The 10,000-nt window shown below is 50.5% G+C and overlaps 1 protein-coding gene across 6 annotated transcripts in view; it reads left to right on the forward strand.

Moving 5' to 3' along the window:
• Positions 1-10,000, forward strand: part of LOC126574553 (uncharacterized) — a 299,268-nt gene that overhangs the window by 170,920 nt on the left and 118,348 nt on the right. The gene's annotated exons all lie outside the window — the stretch shown is intronic.

Genomic DNA, 10,000 nt, shown 5'->3' on the forward strand with positions numbered 1-10,000 from the left:
CGATACCAAATGCTGCTGTAGGTCCGGCGACTGTCGATGGCGTGGTCCCCTTGACAATATCTCCCTTCGCCCCGGGGCGCGTCGAGCGGTCGGTAACGATTGCAAAATGATGGCGCGACCATTTGACGCCCGCCCTTAGGATACATCCACCGCCAGTAGTCGGAGCTGGCGGTGGTCGAGTCGTGAACTCATAAATCTAGTTGACATGTTGCTCTTCTGGCCTCCCAGCCCTCCTCTTCCTCTTGGCGACCCTTTAGGTGCCTCTCAATGAGGTTCGAATTTCCTTCTCTCCTCGTTTGGAACTGGTATCGGTGGTGGTGGTGGTGGATATGGATGGCAGGTCCGGGCAGCGAGCGGCGAGAAAATTGATCATATTGTTCCGGTTCCGTTTGTTGCTATCGGCACAAGGAGTGTGGGTTGGAGTGTGGTGCTGGCCTACCGCACAAGTGGCACCCGTCCGCCGGCCGTTGTTGTTTGCTTGTTATGTCGAAAGGCTTAGGCCCAAAAGGACCTCACACTCTCTCCAAATACACTCTTCTCCAACTGACCACTCGGTGCCGATTGGGTGGGTGGAAAATTCGAGGTAAGGGAGACAAAGAGAGGGAGAGAGAGAGAGAGAGAGAGAGAGAGAGAGCGAAAGTGGCCTCTTGGTGGGTGGGCATTATCTCGTTCGAGTTGTCCGCCGACCATCGAGGACCGACCATCGAGGTCCAGATATCGTGAGAGCAGGAGAGAAAGGGGGGGGGGGGGGGGGGGGCTCCAATATTGGGAGGTGATTTATATGAGAACGATATCACTTCCTTCCTGGCGCGTGCGTCAGGTTGGCCCTCCCCGTAGAGTGAGGTTGAGGGGAATCGCTCGTTTGGCGCTAAGCGAACCCCGGGAATCGGATGCGAACATATGTGTATGTGTGCTTGGCTGAGCTGGTGCCGTATTTCCTCGGATTTTCTTTTTGCTTCGGACCCCCACCCCTGGAGTGTAACTCGAATCCAACTCGGAATGCTAACACCAATGCCCCAAGACGTCTCTAAGAGAAAAGGAGAAAACGAGAGCGAAAGACCGCACAGTCTGTATGTGTGCAAAGGATCCTTCAAGGTGATGGTGGTGGTGAAGGGGGCTGTCAGTCGGGCAGACGAATTTATGTGAGTATTTTCTTACATTATCACCGAAGGCAAGCGATAGCGACGCGATGATATGCCTCGCCGCTATGCTCCCCTTTTAGCTCGAGATCGTCGGCTGCTCCGGCTGCTGGCTGGCACAACTTATACCGATGGCATAAATAATAGAAGACGCGTAGCCGGAGCCCTCTTCTTTCTCTCCAACAACGAGAAGGAGCAGCAACGGTCGCAAAACGGGCCGGGACCGGGTATTATGTCACTCTCTTGCAAGGATCGTACTTTCCATGTTCCGGTACTTCGCTTGATTCTTCTTCTTTTTTTCTGTTCATGTGACACAATCCAAGGAACATTCGCCTAGGTGTTGGTCCAGAAGGACTTCTTCAGGTACGCGCCAACGAACCACAAAGCGCACCCTATCCGCCGTCTTCGGAAGCTGATTAATATTCTAATACGGTTTTCGGCCTCGACCCGCCGAAGCGGAGCTTCTCTTGGAGCTTCTTGCTCGTTTGATTTATATTGAATCCTTTGGCTTGGCATAAATTAGACACTCCATTGCACTAGATCCATTGCTTTACCTCTTCGTATGACAGCTTTTTTTGCGGGGGGGCGCGCTGGATTGGACTGAAGCAGGATTCTAGTTCCGTTCTTCCTTCCTTCCGAAGATGCGGCTAGAAGCTCAAGATTGTCGCGAATGTGTGCTGGATTTATCGGATGCTGACGAGTTTTTTGGTGGATCCGGAGCCTTGTGCGATAAGCGCGCGATGCATCTAAATCATGCCCCGCAACGAGCTTAGCAGAGGTGACGTTTTACATTTTCAAATGGCGTTCCTCAGGACCACTAAACTCCTGGAGAGAAGGATCCAATAAATCTATTAGTTGGAGCACCAACCGAAAGGACTCTCGGATCGCTTTCTACGACCCAAAGATCGTAACAAATCGTCTTTCTTCGTCTTCTCGAGCTGGTTGGTAAATAACTTGCGCACCCCGGCGATCGTTCCGGCAACTAACAAACTCACATGTGACGTGAAATGACCGCGTTAAGTGAAAAGTGCAACGCAACCGAGTGTACCGAGTCCGCCGTCGGTGGAATGCAGACGTTACGACAGTTCCGTACGTAATTCCAATCCACCTGACCACTCTCCACCTGATAGACTGCCAGCCACGGAACATTCCGGGAAAACCGGGTAGCCGGTCTGACGTTTTCCCACGAAACGGAAACGAATGTCTCGCTGATCCAGGGCGCTGAACACATTCCGCAGAAGTCTTTACCGCTTACCGGAGCCATTCGCTGGCAAGGAAAATAAATTTTCGGTAACGGCTCCTTCCGACGCCAGAGAGAGAGAGATATATATTTCATGGTTTGTACCACAGCTCCGTTCGCTGCTTCTCGAACCAACGCCTCGTCTCGTCTCGTCTTATGCTTCCACACCCAGGCGCGCACATACACGCGAGGAGACACCCGCATCGGTCCAGGCACTCGGCGCGTCCATTTCACGGTGACAGTTAATCTCGCGTTGATGGAAATTTAAGTACCGCGCCGTAGCGCCGGTGTAAAGTTCTCGGGAAAATGTACTTCCCAGTGGCCACCACCACCACCACATCCTGCCCTCTGTCCGCAAGATGCTTCCGGGGAAGCAACCAGGAAGATGCCGGGTTTCCAGTTTCCACAACCACATTCGCGCTGCGGTGTACTGTCAGAGTGGCCAGGATCAGCCAGAGGACGCAGTGGCCACCACGGACCAGCGTGTTAAGCACAGAGAGTGTCAGTGAGAGAGCTAGCAGCCGACGTCGTAGTAGTGGTGGTAGTAGCTCCCTCCAGACAGCCAGCCAGAAAGCTACAAAATAGCTTCGTTTTCCACTCGACCACCTTCTTGCTCTTCTTCTTCTTCTGTCACTCCGCTCCTGCCTGGACCTGGTGGTGGTGGTGGTGGTGTTGCTGGTGGTGGCTCACAGCAAATTACAACCCATTACGTGCCGGTATGGGGTGGTTTCATCCCCCAGACCCCAACTTCGGACAAGCAAAAACCTGCCTTCGGACAGATAACGCGCGGTCCCGGGGGTGAAAAGTCGCACAAAGTTGTCGGTTTCCTGTTTTCATCCCCCACGCGATGATGATGACGATGATCGTTCGTTCGCACCGCTGCCCTTGATGATGGTGCGGTCTCACGGCGGCACCCCTGATGATGATGATGATGATGATGCGCCGCGAATTTATCACCATTATTCAAAGCTTAGAAAGAGGATCCCGCCGACACTGTTAGGGTCTCGGTAGCGAGCTTTCTTTGCTGGTGCTGGGGCTGCTGCTGAGACGAGACGCCGCCACCTCAGCCACCAAGGCAATTTGCATATTTTTCGCACTTCCAGCCCCAACGTCTGACGTCCTGAATGTCCTGACAGTTCTGGCCTCACTCATTTGTTGCGTTTAAGTGGCGAAGGATGTGGTGCGCGGAGTGACGGATTGTGCTTGGCCTGGCCTGGCTCGTGCTCCAGGGTCCGCGACCATGGTTCGGTCGGTAACAAATCACTAATCTGACCCCAGTGCCAGTGATCTCGACAGATTACTGTGGCTGAGTAGTGCCCGTGGAGCCACGGTGCCCTTTTCCTTACCGGAAGTACACAATTAACGGAATTACTTGCATTAATTATGGCCACGTAACGGATTGCGATCGCCAGATGGTGGCGGACCTCGCTGGCACTAGTTTTGTCTTCCGTTGAACTGTCTTAAAGGTGTGTTCTCCGCAATCTCAGACTTTCGTTAAGTCACTTTTGAGTCACAAAAAATGTTGTTGAATTGTTCAATAAAATCAGATTTCACGAACCCCTAAATGGATCATGAAATCGCAGCATCCCAAAGTACCTGACCAGCACTCCAATGATCCCTTAGGATGGCAGGACATAAGACAACTTTTTAATAATTCCTTTCCGCGTTTGCACGAACGAGCGCTAGGAGAGGAGCCACATGGTGCAACAATAATGGGGGCGCGTTTTTCGCGTATTTTATGTTTCTCTCGAACCAAACGCAAATCGATCGCATCGCGCGGTGTTCCTGTCCATTTGCGATCCACGCCAACTCCTCTCGGTTCTCGGACACCGGTCATTGCGCCCCCGGAGTGAGCAAAGAAGGCGGCAGAGGCGGCAGAGGCGGCAGTATCAATTTGAAAGTTGTAATAAAAACTCATAAAGTCATAACCCGGCCTCCACCGCCACCGTACTCGGTCGGGAAAATCCCGGAAAAACCTCAGGATCGGGAGGAAATAAATTATGCAGACCCCAGGGTCCCTGCTACCCCCTCCCCCCCCCCCCCCCCCCCCCCTAACGATCTCAATTTCAATAGAACGAACGATGCTCCGCGCTGATAATAAAGAGCCGTGAACAGTCAGTGGAAACACCTGTCATGGTGGTGGTAGGAAAAACTTTGCGCGAAATGTGCAGCCACACTGCACGAAGGAAGGCTCGTGCCCGTGCCAGTGGAAATGGTCGATTGGAACTGTTTCGGAATGGCAAATGCAGCAGCGTTGCGCTACCGATCTGTTCCTTCCGATCCATCGGTAAAATGGTTCAAGAGGAGGATTTTTCCTTTCTCCATTTCCATTTCTCTGGTTCATTGCACTCCCCATTGCACTGGACTGGATGCATAAAACCGAAGAGAAAGGTACTTGGAAGATTAAACTTGTACCGAGCGCGGATTACTTTTGCATCCTTCGTTTCCCGTTTCCCGTTTCCATTGCTCCAGTGCTGCGATCCGAAGAGGATGCTGTGGTGTTCCTGCAAATTACGTCACCAACTATTACCAAGTGGCACACCAAGCAGCATTCCAATGCAATGCAGCGTGGCATTGGCCTCGATGTTGACTGCTCGCGGCACTCACTAACTCTTATCGGATATTGTTTGTCGAATTAGCCGGCTGTTTAACCTTTCAGTTTGAGTCGTTCTAGTCTTGCGATGCGGAAAATTCCACTCCGCGGTCGCGTGTGCCATAAGGTCAACGGCATTCGGCATATTTGATTGCATTGACTTGCCGCTCGCGAGTTCAACGGTGACAGTGACACGCAAATAATTGACACCAGATTCTCCCCGCCCTGGAGGGTAACGGGGGCCACATACCACACATAAGCTGCATACATACGGGCCTGGCGTGCGCGCGCCGTCGCTCCTTTTCACACCAACTCGCAAAACCGACATTCCTTGCCTTCTTCACCTTCAGTGCATCAATTCTCGATTCTGCTCGCAGTGAGCTAGCGAGCGAACATATGAGGGAAAAAGCGGGGAAACCCGAGGAAAAAGGGGCGATTATTTTTAGCCCAACCGAATGCTGTTGAGCGGTGAGAGCATCTGGCTTTTTTGACGCGACGCATCTTTCCTTTGGTGATGCAAGAGGAATTGGCAAACGATTTAAAAATAGCTTCGCGCGTGTGCGCCCCACCCGTCGTGTGTTTCGGGCGGACATTAGCACCGCTGTTAACGAGTGTGTTTGTCTACGGTGTATGCCCTTTTTGCTCTTCACTTGCAATCGAAGCGTGCAGAACGGCAACAAATTGCTTTTCCTGGTTTTGGCTTCAGCCTCCGTCACCATCGTCGTAGGGGAGTCGTTTTCCACGATAAGGTGAGCTAAGACTGTGGCCTTGAAAACAGGGAAGAGGATCGAACACGACCACCTCCATTACCCCCGCCGAGGGGGGTTGCTTCGTTTGTCTTTAATAAAGTAAACGATTTTGAAAAATTCACCATTTTCTTTTCGGGGCTCCGGGAGAACACCTGCGGTTTGGTGTGTTGGTGTGTAAAAGGGAGAACAAGGAAACTAAATATTTTATTGGATTCCAACACACCAAGGTCTCCCTTTTCTGTAGGTGCTGCTCCGAAATCGAGAAACTCTGGTCTTTACCGGGAGCTACCGGGTGTTTTGTGGAAGGAAATGCAACTAGCTGGGGATCCTCGGAGACCAACGAATGGTCGACTTTATTTCCCCCTCGTGTGTGATGGACCCCTGGTGACGTGGCAGCACCGCACTAGCATTCGGGGAGGGCCTGGGTCTCATAAATAGTAATTTATTGAAATGAACGAACGTTTCCCTAGACTCTCTCTCTCCCGAGAAAGTGAGAGAGAGAGAGAGAGAGAGAGAGGGTGTGTAACATAGAGAAAAGTTTATGTTTACCACCTTCCGTTCCCCCCACCTTTCTCCCATATTCTGCTGACCTTCCTTTGTGCTGGTTCATAATTCCACTTCATTGCTCTGCTGGCTGGCCTCACGGCCACCCGGAATCCGGATGTTTCGGAGTGGAACATCGCTCGCCAAAAAGGACCTCGCCCCCACCGAAAGCTATGATTTAAGCGCCAAAAGGGAGCGACTATTTCTTCACTTTTTCGTTTCGTTTTTCCTTTCTTTTTTTTTGCTATACTCGGAAAAGTGAAGGGAAAACCTTCCCGGCCGAGGAAGTTCGAACCCTACGTTACTTTAACGTCACTGGGGAGGTTTTTTTTGTCGGGCCGGTTGTTTGTAGTATTTCGACCATCCGTCCCTCGGTAAACGGGCTTGGCACGTTGGGTTTTTGGGGGGTAAATTTTCCGCTTCAACACTTTTCCACACTTGCCCTCGAGATGAAGTGGTGTGGTGCGGTGGCTGCTGCCTACGACTGGGTTGAAGGTGCGAGAAGGGAGGAAAAATTTAAAAATCTTTTCAACCACGCAACACGAAACAGAAACAACAACAAGGAAAACTCAACCTCCCACTCACCTCACCGGCGGCTGGTGGATGGTGAGTAAGATAATTTCATTTTCCGAGGGTAACAAACAAAAAAAAAGTCAAGCTACGAGCCCCAGCATTTTCACACTACGTTCTAGCACGTTCTGGGTAGTAGTTGCCGGTTGAAAAGAGCGGAAAAGGAAGAGGGTGTATTAGCTTCATTAAAGATGGAGACGCATGGTTTTTTGAGGGTGGTTTTGGGGGGCAAAGCGCTCATAAACTCTCTCGCCCTTTTGTGGAGTTCTTTTGCTGGTCCAAGCCGAGTCCAAGGCCACAACGTGGAGTGTATTTTGGCCGTTTTTGGTGTGTTGTCCGATCGTTCTGGTCCCACCCCCCGCGGGGGTTTTGGTGTACAATTTTCACGTATTTGGATTTTACTATTTTGCCATTTCTTTTTCCAACGGCGAGAAAATAATATTTCCGGTTTTTGTATCGCATGTACGTGTTGTGCACTCTGGCTGGCGGGCATGTTACTTGCCTTCTGATCCTGAACGCTTTTAAGTCTTATCTGAGTCATTAATATTGCAACACGGGCGGCTATGGCAAAGTGCTGTTCTCTGTCTCTCGGAAAAAGACACTCGTTCCATGCTTACTATTTATGTCAGACCTCTGTGGTCGTCTCCTGGCTTTTGGTAACAATGGAATGCGAACCGAAACCGTCAAAGATTGTTCCCAAATGATACCGAGAATTCGAACGCTCGGTGCACCGTTAATCTGCCGAAAACGTTGGCTTGTGAAAGAGTGAAAGCGTATGCGTGTATGTGTGCATGTCTTGAAAGTAAATTTAATTACAGTTTACATTGCCCCTCGAGCGACCGAATGGTAAAGCGAGAGGCGCTGGCATATGCCATCCGGCTTCGATTGCACAAACGGCTCGAGATGCTCGAAAATAGATGCTCTCACTCCTGGTCCTCGTCGTCGGTAACGCTCCTTGCTCCAGGTCGATTTGATTCCAAGCGAAGCATTTTGCTGTTAAGCGAACGTTTGCTTCTGCCCTCTTAAGACGCTGCCTTCGAGAATATTTGCTGCTAGGAAGATACAACATTACCAACAGAAGCAGCAGCAGCAGCAGCAAACACCACGCGTTGCATCCTCGCAAAACGACCAAACCGGTGGACCTGTCACGCTGTTCACTGGTGGGTGGGTGTGCGTGGGAGGTGAATGTTTAATTTTAAGCCCTGTTACCCCGCTCGTCGCCGTACGGTCCCGGATGCCGGTGGTTGGAGATTTGTTTCTAATAATACGACGTACCACGCCTGCAACCATTTGTGCAGCGCATCGCACACTTCCTTGCAACCGTATGCCGTTGTATGTGAGTGTATGTGTGCCAACCAGGTAGTGAGGTCCAGTGGGACTCCTAAGGGGGCTCCGGGGATTAACCTGCACTAGTGAAATGTATGTTGTTGCCTGAAACACAACCCTATCTTTATCTGCTTCCGGAGTTCTGTCCTATCTATCTGTCGTCTGCGGTCGGAAGAAGCATCATTTTGGGCAAACTTTCCTTCCCTGGCTCAAGGACACACCGGATGTCCTGGCTCGGTGTGGAAAGCAGTCAGTCAGAAAAGTTCTCGGCTCGTCTACGGCACCGAGCATACCATTTTCCACCTTTTCCTGCGAAACCATTTTTGAAAAGACGTTATATGTTAATTACATTTATCTCTCCGACACTGCACTGCACCTCCTCCCTAAAGGCTCAAGTGTGGAAAGGGGGCAGCGGAGTGAAAAACGTTTTCCGCTTTTAATTTTCCAGTGGAGGGGCTGTGGAGGGGTTGCCACGTGCAAAAGGACTTAACTTCCTTCCTGCCTGCCAGTGCCAGTGGGTCGGTAATGTGTTGCCACTTTTCATAAAGTCAACACCACAGAACAGAGCAGCAGAGAGAACGTTTCACAAATGTTTCTGCTGCTGCTCTTGCTGCAGCTTCATACACAAGACAAGTCACGGGAGGGCGCCTTAAGCAGAGCTAGACTAGGAAAGGCTGAAAGTGAGTCTCTTAAATCATCTTTAACGGGGTTCCCCGATGGCTTCAACTCGATCTGTCTACACGTAGGTCTGTCTCACACTCTTTGGCTCAGGCTTCATTCTAAGCATCTTTCGCCAAGTGTATTCCGATCACACCATCGCGCACGCACGAGAGCAGACTGCCACGTTCACGGTATTCCGACACATGCCACACAACCAGCAGGAGGTGGCATAAAAGTGGCAGGGGAAGTGAGTAGATTTGCGCTTACATTCGATCTATTATTCACGCAAAGCCTATTAACGTCACACGAGCCGTGGCTGAGGAGATGCGAAGGATACGGCCCAGTAGAGTTTTCCCTTCTTCTTCTTCTGCTTCTCTTTTCTTTTCCCAAGTCGGTCGAGCGAGCGATACTGCCCTGGTGTGGTGCGACATCCCGGAAGGATAGCGGCCTAGTTGTGCCGCCAGCTGATGCGCAGGATGGGCAGGATTTGCATAAAAATGTGGTCTTCTCTCTCACTCTCACTCTCGCCGTGTAGCAAGTGTACCCGGATGTGGGATGTAAATCTTGTTTATTTGTATCTTATTGCTTATCAGGTCTCGGTGGTGGCATTATGGTCTGTGACGTGGAAAATCATTCTAATACGCTCTTTCTCATAAATCGACCAATAATACGTCATGGGGATCTATTTTTGATAAGGGCAAATTGTTGGCATTTGTGTTTACTAAACCAAAAGGAAAAGATTTTACTATCCGGCACACAATCTAATGTTTCTCTACATTTCTTCTTTCAATTCCAGGTACGCATTGCCAAGGACTCTTCTTTTGGAAGTTCATTTAATCGCAACATCGCAATGAAGGAGTTCATCAAAGAGATCTTTTGGGCTAAGTATGGATTCACAGGAACGGTAATCAACAAATACCCATGATAGCCTGATTTACAGTGATTGTCAGTCAAGCACTTCGGGATATCAGCGCCCACACCTTGGAGACGTCATTTGAACATTTTTCAATTTTGTCCTCCCCCGCCCCCCGATCCACAGCTTGGTGTCCTGTAGTCACATTTCCGTAAATTAATTCCACTCTCTTAGCCCACCCAAAACGATCCACGATCTGCTTTTTCCTGGTGGATTATTATTTTCCCTTTTTTCGCCCACCCCTGGGCAAACATTTGAAGTAACTTA

This window comes from Anopheles aquasalis, chromosome 3 (genome assembly GCF_943734665.1).
Source record: "Anopheles aquasalis chromosome 3, idAnoAquaMG_Q_19, whole genome shotgun sequence".
Classification (NCBI taxonomy): domain Eukaryota; kingdom Metazoa; phylum Arthropoda; class Insecta; order Diptera; family Culicidae; genus Anopheles; species Anopheles aquasalis.